Source organism: Pinus tabuliformis, chromosome 1_1 (genome assembly GCF_031772625.1).
Source record: "Pinus tabuliformis cultivar Carrire ecotype Pingquan chromosome 1_1, CPIR1, whole genome shotgun sequence".
In the NCBI taxonomy this organism is placed as follows: domain Eukaryota; kingdom Viridiplantae; phylum Streptophyta; class Pinopsida; order Pinales; family Pinaceae; genus Pinus; species Pinus tabuliformis.
This window is the reverse complement of record NC_142297.1, coordinates 781,837,361-781,851,740: the sequence shown is the minus strand read 5'-3', so window position 1 is coordinate 781,851,740 and position 14,380 is coordinate 781,837,361. Positions and strand designations below refer to the sequence as shown.

General features: G+C 41.5%; 1 pseudogene; it reads right to left on the bottom strand.

Annotated features, from left to right (window-relative positions):
• Positions 1–13,591: 13,591 nt before the first annotated feature.
• On the bottom strand, positions 13,592–14,179 carry LOC149216319 (protein FLX-like 2; annotated as a pseudogene).
• Positions 14,180–14,380: the final 201 nt, after the last annotated feature.

Genomic DNA, 14,380 nt, shown 5'->3' with positions numbered 1-14,380 from the left:
ATCTAAAGCTCCTAACAAAGGAAAGGGATCTGATGATGATCCTTTTGCAGAGGTGAAAACCACCTCAGATGAAGGTGGGGATGTGTACTTGGCCTCTTCAAGTACACATGTAGATCATGAGGCATGGTTGATTGACTCAGGTGCATCCTTTCACTTCACTCCCCATAGAATGATTCTACGAGTATGAGAAATATGATGGTGGTGATGTCTTCTTGGGGGATGATAGGAAGGCTAGAATCGTTGGTTGCGTAAAAGTAAACTTGAAGTTGCAAGGTGGAAGGGTTAGAACACTTCCGGGTGTTCTGCATATTCCTGCATTGGCCAAAAATATGATTTCTGTAAGCAAGCTGGATGATGTAGGTGTAAAAATAGTGTTTGAGAAGGATACCTGCAAGATGGTTCGGGGAGCACTGGTATTGATGCGGGGAGTTCAGAATTGAACTCTGTACAAGCTGCAAAGTAGCACTGTTGTTGATGGGTGAAACAATTCTGTGGTTCCTAAAAGTGGAGTAGAAAATGTAGTGGTCTCTGGAGAGAAGACCATGTTGTGGCATCAAAGGCTTGTACATATTGGAGAGAAGGGCCTTCGAATACTTCATGGTAAAGGTATGGTAGAACGTATGAGTAATAGATCTCTGGTTTTTGATTTTTGTGAAAATTGTGTATATTTGAAGGAGAATCGGGTGAGTTTCCCCTCTGGTGGTAAGAGGGTGAAACAGATATTAGAGATTGTGCACAGTGATGTGTTTGGACCTGTGAAGGTTCCATCACTGGGTAAGTCTATGTAATATGTATCGTTTATAGATGAATTCTCAAGGAATACTTGGATATATTTCCTTAAGAAGAAATCTGAAGTCTTTGACAGGTTTAAAGAATTTAAGGCTCTGGTGGAAAACCAGATAGAGAAGAAGATAAAGGTGCTGAGGTTAGATAATGGTGGAGAGTTTTGTAGCAAGGAATTTGAAGAATTCTGTAAGAAGTGTGGTATAGCACGACAGAAGACTACTCCATACACACCTGAGAAAAATGGAGTTGCAGAAAGAATGAACAAGACGTTGATGGAAAGGGCAAGAAGCATGCTTAGTGGTGCTAGGTTAGGACTGAAATTCTGGCAGAGGCGATGGAGACAACATGTTATCTGGTCAAGAGATCACCTTCATCAGCTTTGGAGGATAAGACTCCACAAGAGGTATGGATTGGTAAGAAAACCTCTCTTTCACATCTGAGGGTATTTGGATGTGATGCATATGTACATGTTCCAAAGGAGAAAAGAACAAAGTTGGATAGTAAATCTGAAAAGTGCATCTTTATTGGGTATAAAGATGGTTTAAAGGGTTATAAGATTTGGAACCCAGTAACAAGGAAGGTTGTGTATAGCCGAGATGTGGTGTTCAGAGAGGTGAAATATGTTATTAAACATGAAGTCCAACCAAAGGAACCTGAGAAGATAGAGTTTGAGCTTAAGGAGGAAGAATCAAACTCTACAATAGAGGAGGACCCAGAAGATGAAGAGCCACAAACTCTAGGTGTGAGAAGATCAGGTCAAGAAAGAAGGCATCCAGAAAGGTATAGTCCATCTACTTTTTGTTCAAATTTTGCTTTATATATTATTGATGATGATCCCAGAACTGTGAAGCAAGTAATAGATTTAGAGGACGACAAACTCTGGAAAGAGGCCATGGTTGATGAAATGGCAACTTTGCACAAAAATGAGGCATTGGATCTAGTGGAGTTGCCGGCTAGAAGGAAACCCATTGGCAGCAAATGGGTGTTCAAGAAGAAGACAAATGCACAAGGAAAGGTGGATAAATACAAATCTCGATTGGTAGAAAAAGGTTATTCCCAAGTGTCGGGAATTGATTTTGGTGATATTTTTTCTCCTGTTTCCAAGGTAGCTTCTATTAGATTAATTTTAATTGTTGTTGCTACTTTTGAATTTGAGGTAGAATAGATGGATGTGAAGACAACATTTCTTCACAAGGACCTGGAAGAAGAGATCTACATGAAGCAACTTGAAGGCTTTGTGGTGAAGGGTAAGAAAGAACTGGTATGCAAGTTAAAGAAGTCTCTGTATGGGTTAAAACAATCACCAAGGATGTGGTATCAGAAATTTGATACATTTATATGGGGACTTGGCTTCACCAAAAGCAAGGTAGATCATTGTGTGTATTTTAAATTAATTGGTGACCATGTTATTTATTTGGTATTGTATGTGGATGATATGTTTCTGATTGGAAATGACAAATAAATTATCCAGGATTTGAAGACCCAATTGTCCTCCAAATTTGACATGAAAGATCTTCGTGTTGCAAACTGTATTTTGGGCATGGAAATTAAAAGAGATCAGGCAAAGAGGAAGCTCTGGTTAAACCAGAGGAAGTATGTCGAGACAATACTGTGGAGGTTTAATATGCAGGATAGTAAACTGGTGAAGGTTCCTATTCATGTAGGTGTAAAGTTATGTGCTGAACAATGTCCTGTGTTCCATATGCAAATGTAGTTGGTAGGCTGATGTATGCAATGGTCTATACTAGACCAGACATTGCACGTGCAGTGGGAGTATTGAGTAGGTTTATGTCAAAACCAGGGAAGGAGCACTGGACAACAATGAAGCGGGTTTTCAGGTATTTTCGTGGCACTAGTGATCATGGTTTGTGATACCAAGGAAGACCAGGATTGGACAGAGAGTTGGACATTTGAGGCTTTGTTGATGTAGACTAGGCTGGAGATCTGGATCAGAGAAGATCTACAAGTGGGTATGTGTTTAACCTATTTGGAGGTGTAGTCAATTGGATGAGTAAGAAACAATCTGTAGTGGCACTATCGACTACCGAGGTAGAATACATGGCAACCACTCATGCAAGAAAGGAAGCAGTTTGGTTGCAGAGATTGTGTTCAAGTATGGGGTTAGTACAAGGAGCTATAAGGATAGACTGTGACAGCCAAAGTGCAATTTTCTTAGCAAAAAACCCTGCTTACCATTCAATGACAAAGCACATTGATGTTCAGTATCACTTTGTGAGGGATATGATAGAAGACAAAAAGGTGTTGCTGGTAAAGGTGGACATTTTGAAGAATACTGCAAATGCATTGAAAAAATCTGTGAGCTCTGAGAAGTTCTCTTGGTGTAGAGAAACAATGGGTGTTGTAGGGCTGGATAAATGACTAAGCTCTCCTGTGGCCCCCTATGGAAAGAAAACAAGAAGTGGGAGAATTTTGGGTTGTATTATATTCTTTCCACGACTAGCCCATGTAGTTAACTGAGGGGTTAGAGGGAGGGGTGGAGCCCCACCTTCGTTGCACCGATTACGTAGTGGGGGGGTCACAGAGGGGGCGGGTAGCCCCCCTCTACGAGGTCCATGGTGGACCTACCTATGGTTTTGTGCATGGTTTTCGCACATGGTTTTTCGATGCAATGGTTTTCGGTCCATGGTTTTGGACGTGATGGTTTTCGGTCCATGGTATTGGATGCTTCAGCATGTATAAATATTTATTGTAACATTGAAAGGAAAATAATGAAAAATCAATCTTGTAGTCTTAGTGTTGGGATCTAGGGGAAAATCTCTGTGTATACGTGTCTTATGTGTTATGCTCTCGAATTTTTTATTTTCTGTGTTTTAGAATTCGTATGCAGGTAATTTCTGTATGGGGTTAAAACCTACAAACTTGGTATCGTTTGCGATGTTGGAGGACAAAGGTTACGATGTTGTCTTCAGTAAAGGAAAGGCGTTCCTAAGACACAAAGACATGGGTCAGACCAAGAGGATAGTGATTCGGGTGAATAATCTCTATAAACTAGAGGTAGATGATTGTGCAACATTGAGTACAAAAGTAGAATTGGTGCAAAGCCAAGAAATTAGTGAGTTGTGGCACAGGCGGTTGGGCCATTTACATCATGGGGCTTTGAAGATAATGCAACATATATCTACAGGAATTCCTAAAGATAACTTGAGAAAGTTGACACATGCAAAGGTTGTACCTTGGGAAAGTACACCAAGTCTTCCTTTCATGATCGAGACAGTCGAGCAGAGGCTATCTTAGAGTGAGTTCATACTGATTTGTGTGGACCATTCTCGATGGAATCCACAACGAAGCAAAAGTATTATGTGATTTTCATTGATGACTATTCTCATAAATGCTGGATTTATTTCATGCAGAAGAAGGACCAAAATTTCACAAAGTTTTATGAGTTCAAAGCTTTGGTCGAGAAAGAGTCAGGGAAGAATATCAAGGCCCTGAGAAGTGACAACAGTGGAGAATATGTCTCTCAAGAGTTTAAGGACTTCTGTGCAACGAAAGGAATTAAACGAGAGTTGACGGCACCTCATAACCCACATCAGAATGAGGTGGCTAAGAGGAAGAACATAACTATTGTAGGGGTGGCATGGGCAATGCTGCATGACCAAGGCCTGCCACTTCACTTGTGGGCTGAGGCATGCAACACAGTGGTCTATTTGTAGAATAGAAGCCCGCAACACATACTTGGGATGAAGACACCAGAGCAAGCTTTCTCTGGTAAGAGACCAGATGTGGGTCACTTCAGGATCTTTGGCTCATCAATATATTGCCATGTGACAAAGGATGCACAGAAGAAGCTTGAGCCGACAATAGAGTTGGGGATATTTGTGGGGTACACTGATACACCTCACAACTATTGGGTGTACTTTCCTACTAGTGGGAGGATAGTGGTTCGCAGAGATCTCAAGTTTGATGAGAAAAAGGCCATGCAAGTTTCCCTTGAGAGGGAGCTCCAACTACAGGCTATGGAGGAACAGTTAGTTCCGAAGTAGGAGGAGCCTCAGACTGATGCAGAGCAACCACATGCAGAGGTTCCAGGAGTGGAGACATCCACTCAAGCAGAGTCTTCTAGAGATGGACGAAAGCACACAAGAGAAGTTGACAAATTGTTGGAGGATGCGAGAGAGGATGTGGGAGCACCATCTTCTCAGCGCAGACAGAGGAGGTCACCTGAGAGGTACACTGGATACATGGCCCTTACTGGGGAATGTGTTGAGACTGAGCCATATTCCTTTGAGGAAGCAGTGTAGCAACCGATTTGGGTTGATGCTATGGTGGAGGAGTATGACTCCATAGTTCGCAAAAATGTTTGGGACGTGGTTCCGACACCGAAGAACAAGTCAGTTGTGAGTTCCCATTGTCTTTACAAAGTAAAGCAAGATGCTGATGGTTGTGTGGAGAAGCATAAGGCAAGATTTGTTGCTCGTGACTTTTCACAGGTCGAGGAGGATCATGTTGTAGCAATATATATTTCGAAAAAGGAGAAAGATGCTGACATTTTGATAAAGGCATTTTCAAAGTGTAAATTCAAGTTCCATAGAGACAAGATCGGGGTGGCAGATAATCCCTTTCTTGTTGAGAGGGAGTGTTGAAATATGGAAACAAGAATATACCAATTTAATTTGTCCATGAATTAAATTGTGAATTAAAATCAAATTTAGTCTTAACAGCTACTTGGAAATAATTATTTAATTTATTTTAAATTAATTAGTTGGTGAAATTCAACTTAGAAGTATTTCTGAAGTCATGCAAGAGTTATCCCTTAAATTAAGGAGATAATATTGAGTTATATTTGAGTTGTAATTAGTTAACTCAGTTTACTAACTTAAGTCCAGTAAATTAGTTCCAAACTATTTGAGGAACTAATAGTGAGTTAACAGTGAGTTGATGCATTAATGCACTCAATTAGTGCTACTCTAGTTAATTGAAGATTCCCTCATCAGAAACTCATGCATGTCTATTTTGAGAAAGACCTAGTTGAGATAAATGTTCAAGGACAATGTACTATCAGTTGCATGTGTTTTCTCATGGACAAAACTCATGCATGCAGTCAAGGATTATCCTTGAGGATTGCGCAGTTTTGAAGGGGAGGTTTTCGACTTGGTAATAGGGAATCATCCACAAGGAACAACGTAAGGAAATAGGAGCTTGGAGGGCAGAGAGGAAGGCTAAAGAGAAGCCAAGATTTCCTATGAGCATATGTGAGGATTGTACTGAGAGCTGGCTAGCTGTGAGAGCTAAGGCTTTGTATAATTCCTATGTATTTCCACCATGTATGATAATACAACAGTGTGGGGTTTTTAGCTGAAGCTTTCCCCAAAAGTATTTTCATGTGTATTGTGCCATTGATTCTTCTTCTTCTGGTTATATTGTTCAGCTTGATCTTTAAGCTTCTGCAAATTGATAGTAGAAGTAGGTTATAGTATTTGCTTTGATTTATATTGCATTATCGGGTTAACCTACACAAATTTTGTACACTGTCATCTTTCCTCTGTATGATGAGCTTGTTACTTTTAGTCCATGATAATTTGAAGGAAAATACATACTGTTCGAAGTGAACCTTGGTGTAAACACAACACTGGCATGCTAACTAGTGTCACCTTCTCTAGTCGATTGTTTTTGGGTTAACCCTTGTCAGCTCAGTCAAGTAGAGTAAGGTGAGGGGAAAAACCTTAATAGGCACGTCAGAGATATAATAAACTAATTATTTGTTGGAACAACCTATTATGCTCTCAATAAGTTTGGATCCCTTTTTTGCCTCTGTAATGAATAAGTGCTATGCACAGTGAAAATGAAAAAAGCGAAAAGACAAAAAAGAATTCAAAATGAAAAATGAATAAGGCGAAAGAAGAGAAAGGCTTCCTGTGCAGGGAGGTGATGCAAGTAACTCCGCCCGGGTACTGACTAGGCTCACTGGTAGCGGATCCATGCTTGTCTTCTTATGTGACTCCACTGGGGTATTAACCAGGCCTGCTGGCAGTGGAGCAACACCAGAGATGAAACTAAGACTCTGACGACTATACTGCTTGTGCACCTATATACCCCTCAACCCCAATCGAAACAACTACGTTGCCTTGGCTTGGAATGTGTGTCATTCAACCAAGATTCTGGCAGATGCTACATCTTACAATCAAACTAGTGTGAAGCCAAGATGAGCTGAGCTAAACAATACTTTCAGAGGTGTTAGACTTGCTTTTCATGAACAAGGTCCATTCAGAGAGTTGGAGTTCTACCAATGTGTCGCCAAGTGTTGTAGTGGCTACAACCACCCTCCAAAGGTTTTTCCTTAACATGTTTTGGAGCCTCCCTACCAACCTTACACAACATTTTGTCTTGCTTCATCAAGTACTCAAGCTTCAAGTGTTTTCCTTGCACAAAGGCAACCTGTCAATCATAGTTGATTCATTCCCCTCACAAGATGCCCACCCGAACTTGGTCGAGTTGCAGGCTTAGCAGCTTCCCCTTGAAAATTGTGCATTTCAGGAGGGAAACCAACCTTCCCTCCAGAAATTGTGCAATCCTCTTTGATAGCCTGCTGGGCTCCAGGGTTGCGCAATCCTACCAGCCAACCTTCCCAGCGGGATTTGCACAAATTTTCCCAGCAACAAGCTATTCAACCCAGGATTTGCAAGTCAGCTGCTCTACCTAGAAATTGCAAAAATCTCCTGGGAAACCAGCCTAACTCCCAACCAGAAATTCACATTTTTGTCGAGCAGTCAAGCAGTCCCTTGCATGTGCATCTGAGTTGACCAGCTCCCTTCGGGACTGAGCAAAATAGACTTGCATGAATGGGATGCTTCTCCCAAGGCATCATGCAATGGCATCCCTTGTTTTAGGGATCTATGTTTAGTAGCTGGAGGTTACATGCAAGGATCAATTCAGAAACCTCTCACCAAGTTTCGCTTCCCATAAATTTGTGGCATGCACCTCACATCAACCTTGCATCGCTAACATCCCACATCAGATATAGGAGCAGTGGGTACATTCACCTCAGCGGTTTTGGGGTAAGCCCGCTTCCCATGCCTTGTGCTGCATTTCTGTCGCTTTTTTTGTTTTCTCTTGTGGGAGTATTGTTTTCTTGATTTCTTTGAATGCTTTCTATCGTTTACATGTATACTAGCTTGTCCTAGCTCTGTTTCAATTTTCGTTGCTATCTCACTGCTGTCGCATGCATGAAACTATTTTGCACGGACATTCTCCCAATCGGCGAACTGCCTCACCCACATGCATGTTGATCTGTTTGCTTAATCTTTCATTCATGTTTTGCATGCACTATCAATCACTTCTTCTATCACTTAGTGTCGCCATGCATTCACTGACTTACTTGATTTCAATTTCCCATCGGCGAGTCGTCCAACATTGTCCCGGGCTCTGCCTTCACTAAGGCTGCATTATGCAATCTGGGAAAGGAAGGCTAACATTCCTGTCCAGATTTTCCCATTCCTGCCTGACAGTGGCCTCCAAGACTGTTTTGCGCATTTCTGGAGGACAATAGCTGCTTGCCCCAAGAAATTGTGCATATATGTCCCTAGGCAAATAGTCCTTTCGAGCTGGAATTACGCAATCCCAGTAGTTAGCAGCCAGACTGGATTATGCATTGCGTAGTTCCAATAGTCATCCAGTCTCCCAGTAGCCCAGACTATGCCTTGAGAAGTCTTGGTAGTCAGTCTCCCAACCTCATGGCCAAAATTGTGCAACCTTCATGATCATTCACCCAGGTGTGTTGCAAGTCAATTCTCATGTTCATTTTGGTTTTCAACTGACAGATTGCTTGCTATGAGTGTGTCCATGTCTCTAGGTATCGCAGGTGTTCATCTGCCTCTTAGAAGTATAGGTACAATTGTTTCAAGGAGAGGAGAGATGACGACACTTTTCAAAGCAAGCTTGGGGATGCAGTCGATCAAGTGTCTATGAGCTTGCCTACTCACGAAGACATCAAGTTGCTCGTAGACAAGGACATCAAGTAGCAACATCACAATGAGCAGCATCATTAACAACATCTGAAGACAACATACCAAATGCAATGAATGCAAGAGGAGGGTTGTTGAAAACACAGAAGCGGAACAAGGTTGCAAGCTCAAGAAGGTCCATTCATGATGAAAGAACCTTTGGATACACCATCTATGGAGTGACGACATGACATGAAGATCGCACGAAGGAAGAATATGTAACAAAGAAGGACTTTCATGTGCTAAAGCAACAACTCAGGAAGAACATGAAGCTGTGCAGACGGACAAATGAGTCGTAGTAGGATCAAGAACAACAGTGGGCGCAACGTGCGCTCACAGATGAAACTGTGCCCAAAGAAGTTAAATATCCATCCCAACAGCTAACATGGAGTAGACATGGTGAGCGGTGTCGTTGATTGTATGTAAGGGATTCAACAACATGCATGTCATTGTGCGCGTGCATGCAATCCAACCCATTCAACACACTCACCAAGGCAAAGACAAGAAGCAAGTCCAACTGGGGTTGATCATGTACTTTGGCAAGTTGATGCGCATGATCACTAGCATACACTTGAATATCAGCACAGACACTATGCATCAGTGTGTTCTGGTTCAACCATACCCAAGAAGACCATGCACATGTTAGCAGATGAGTTGGATGAAGGGGTTGAATAAATGCACCGGTTGCAATAGAGGCACAATTTGCTTCAATAAGATGTCACCATGAGGTACATGCACACCATCGCAGACAACCAAGGCTAGCATCATCTCACCACCTTCACCATCACAAGCATGTCAAAGAGTTGCTCTCATCACAACGACCGAGTGTCAGTGATGTCTTGCAAGGCTTTCTCAAGCCATGTTGTCTCACATGAGTACATGTGCATTGTAATGTTGAGTCATGTTAAGTGTAAGTCAAGTGTCAATGGTTGGATGTAACAGTCATAGAGTAGGTGAAGAGTCATGAGGGTAGTTGAACTGTCACAAAGGGGAATGTCAAGGGTCACCCCACCTTTTTTATAAATATTCTCTCATAACTCATTGTAAGGGCTTTTAGTCAGCCAAGCCTCTACTAAGACTATTTTGAAGAAGGCTTGGACAATATTGTAATGTGCCTTGGCTTCTGCACTACACGGAGCTAATACATCTCTTTGGAGGAGTAGGCAAATGTGGCTGTAACGTTCCACTGTTGGGTCTAGCAGGTTTACATGGATGTAATGTATGATTGTGACTCACACTTCTTAACATAGTAAGAGCTAGCACATTTTCATGCATATGTTGTTATTGTAGTTGGACTACTCCGGTTGCTTTAATGATATGTGTTGTTTAACTTACGTACTTGTGTATGAACTGATTCACATGAAATTATATGAATCTTGTTGTTAATGTGTTTCATATGTTGTTAATGTTGTCACCGTCCATGTCGACTACTCTGCTGGACATCAGACAAACCTTTCGCATGAACCTTGCCATAACAACCATCACACTCATCTCGGACTAATTCGTGAGTGTTGTTCATGTTATCTTACCTTGTATGATATGACTACTGCATCTGAGTGGACTGCTCCGCCGGAAGCTGTGAATGTCCTTTGTGTGGTGTGTTCCTAGCTGAGTTGGGACTGATCCCTTTCAACCTGGAACTCACCTTAACCTTCAACTCCCTTCTAAGTGTTGGAACATCTGATACACCTTCCTTGACTCACTGCATTAGTCACACCCTTTGCTACTGACAGAGTTATCTTACTTGCCTCTATGCGACATCGTGGTCAAGGAATTACCTTACGAACCACTGTAGGGACTGCTACACCAAACAGTCTGAGGTATAATTGGGACTTCTTACCGGGGAGATCCCCTTGACATGTTGGTAGGTCCAACACCGTCAAAAGAATCCATGACAGTCTGGTGTCAATTGAGAGACCAGGAGCTACCAAGGTGCATTGCAAGCTAGAGATTCCATTGCACCAAATTACCCATGAGCTGAAGTGTCGAGACCATAGTTGCAGTCCGAAGAGTTAGAGGTAGATCCATAGAATGGATCTCTTCACAGAGCTTCTTGAAGGGAGCATGTCTAGACACCACAATTAATTTTGAAGACAAAACTGTAATCAGATTATCGGGCCATGAATATGGAGAAGATATGCACATAAAAAACTCATTCATGAATGAAACTAGGGCCCAATTTGAGACCCATTTAACACCAAATCGCTTTCCTTTCCACATGATTATCATCATTATTTCGTTAATATCACTTGTGTGGCCACCAAAACAATTCATCATGAATCTGAACTGAGGGTGATTCCAATATTTTGGCGAAGGATAACTGTAAATGCAAGCATGTGAGGAGGGGAAAACAACAGCATCAGATACAATAGATGCCACACCAAGGGAGTTCTAAATGTGATCCATTAACCATATACAAGAGCCTACATAAATCTTGAATGAAGGGAGTACACTATCACATGGAAAAGACAACATAAATTAAAATATAAAATATAGGGGTCAGGTATGCTTTGTAGGGAGCCAAGAGACAAGGAAGGGAGGAATGCAATGGGGAAAATGGAGGGGGTAAGAGGGAGGAGGGGGATTATGTAGAAAGAGGGTTGGAGGAGAATGGGGAGTAAGTGGGAATAAGCGAAAAAGGAAGGGGGGGGGGATAAATAGGAAGGGAGGGATATGGTAGAAAAGGGGAAAAAAGAGGGTATATAGAGTGAGGAGGGATAAGGAACATCAATTCGAAACCAAAATTCAAAAAAGGAAAAGAATCGAAGAAGAACCAACCCCCAGGAGACATAAGACCTTAGGGGATGGGGTAGAGACTAATTGTGTCATTGATTTCAAGCTTGGTATCATCCATCGAGCAAGCTTTGTTTGATTCTAAAACAACCTCCACATTGTTAGTTCTAAGAATGCGATAGAAATCTTTAGAGTGGAAGAACTTTTCCAACTCGTTGATTCTTTGAAGAACCTGAGAAAGGGAATTGTCATTTGGGTTTCCTTCTTTAATGAGAAACTGAATTGTGATAAGAAATTCTCCTAGGATAATGATGTATTTAATTCCATTTCATTTTACAATATGTAAACCTTGAAAAAGACCATACATTATGCTTGATTATTAGTCTTTCTTCCCAATCCCCATGTAAATTTGGTTGTTTCTATTCCATGAGGATTTAGTAAACCCCCCCCCCCACCCCCGCCCTCTGGCGACCCCTAATAATTATTTTTTAACTTTATTAATAATACCATATGAAGGTTTGTAGATCTAGATGAAACAACATGAGGAAAATAAAGTACAAATTGGAAGAATAACAAAATATAGTATACATATGCAAGTGGAAAAAGGGGAAATCTAAGGAAAGATTGGAAAATAAAGGAAGAAGAGAAAAATTCATCAACCTCCACCATAGATGCTGTTAGTGCTTGAAATTTGCCTCAGGCTGAGAAAGGCAAAATCCAAGGCAACATCAAACCACTTATCCTCATAGCTAGCCCTACAGGGACAGGAGAGGGCTCTCTCCGGGTCTATCTCGGCAAAAGGTCTTCAGATGGCTGAGATGACCAATAAGGAACACTGATTTTAGGCTAGTAAACTGATAGAAACGGGGTTTTTAATAAATGATGGGGTTTATCTGGGCTGCATGGGGCAAAGAAACAGCTTGAACAAAGAAATGTAATCAAAACACAGATTATCTCCTGAGGCAAGGTAGGCAAGAAATTTAACACCAAATTTAGATTAAATGAAATGGCAAGATTGCTGAGGAGCTGACAAGGGCATAGAGGATGAATCCTTGTCAAACAGAAGAAAACATTAAATATGAACAAACTTATAGGCAGAGCATAAAATATTATGAATTCTACCTAAACACTTCATTTGTTCAATTAGAAATGATCATGAAGTGAAATGAAAACATAACAGGTTACATATGAAATAGAAGGAAAACTTATGCTAAATTTTCATACCACAGGAATCTCAGGGGTCAGAGCTGCATGTTTTAATTAAAATCTCTGTCAAAGACTGTACAATAAAAGCTCTCTGTTCTCCACCAGCTCTCAGAACTCTCTCTTCTCTCCCCTTACAAATGATTTTTGATACATTAAATAAGATTGTTGTAGGAGAAAACAGATCAACCCAAAAACCTGGGCGCTGTTTCACCTGAAGTTACATAAATAGAACAAAGAATAACTTTCTCCTCGAAATTCTCTAACCAAAAAGACTAAAAATTGGAGCGCAAACCCCATTGTGTGACTAACTGAGGTCATAGATAAGAATACGAATCCTATTCTTCTGGTAACAGATGTCTTTGTTTATTTTTGGTTGAAGTGAAGGGCCAGGTGTCAAGGATGTGCGCCAAATTCTTCTCTGCTCCGATCAGTGGATCTACTCGTGATGGTGATATGCTGGAAATTATGTATCCTAGTTTGTTTGTGTAGAAATTCATTGCAGATATATTTCTTTTCTGAACAGTAAGCATCACTGCCTTCATCTGATTCTGGCGTGCGATAAGCATCAAAAATTTGCCAAGCCCTCTTCCTTGCACACATTTATGTAACTGAAGTTTATAAACATAGACTACAGGAATTTCTTCCTCAACAATGAATCGATAATGCACAAAAGCAAGCGCAGGGTCTCCATCACCTGTTCACTGACACTCATGCACCTCTTTCTTATTATTTATATTGCAAAGATGTTCATTGTCAGCACTTTGAATACTCCGCACAAAAAATATATCGCGCTTCAGGAGAAACCATTTCTCTGCGTTTTATTTTCTCTTCCGCGGCCCATTCGGGTACATATGCACTCTGCATATTCAGAACGTTCAACCATCCCAGTTCCAAATAAAATCCATAAACCTAGCTCATCTCCGAGCTTGAGTGGTACCACTTCGAGGCATGTCATAACCTCCTCGTGCAGGGGTGGGTCCAGCTCCATAAGGATTGCCATTCACAGGGGCAACTGGCATCTGTGAACCACCACCTCGAGGCACATCATATCCACCACGGCCAGTAATAGGCCCAACACCATAAGTTGCGGCACTCACAGCATTAATAGGCATCTGAGTGTCAGTAGTTTCCAACTGAGCACGTAGCTTCTCCACTTCTCTTGCCATGGAAAGCAAGTTCTTTTCCATTGCCTGCATCTAGTGCATTTGTTCATTGTTTGCCGCCTTCTCATATTCAAATGCATTCCTTGCCCGAAGTAACTCCTGCCTTAGTCCATCCATTTCAGCATGTATTCTCTGTAACTCTTGTTGTGTACCAGCAAACTCCTCTCTAAGTGCTACATGTGTTGCACTGAGCCTCTGGTTATCCATCGCAAGCCTTTGTAACTCTTCATGTTGACCTGCCAATCTCCGTTCCAGGAGTTCAATAGGAGGCAATTGATCCATGCCTGGGTGTCTTGCAAGTGATCGTGGCATGTGTCCTCGACTTGCCATTTCTATAAAGGTCCTTTGGAAACCTTCTAACTTCTCGAAAAAACGCAGCATCAGGATCCTTGGCCATTGCCAACGCATTGACTGTTGGATTCAGTTGATAAACCTGATAATGCAAGAAGTATATTCCAGCAGCTGTAACTTTACCGACCTTTTCACTGTCTTCCTGTAGAGCTAGCCCATAACCACCATTTGCCTCCTGCT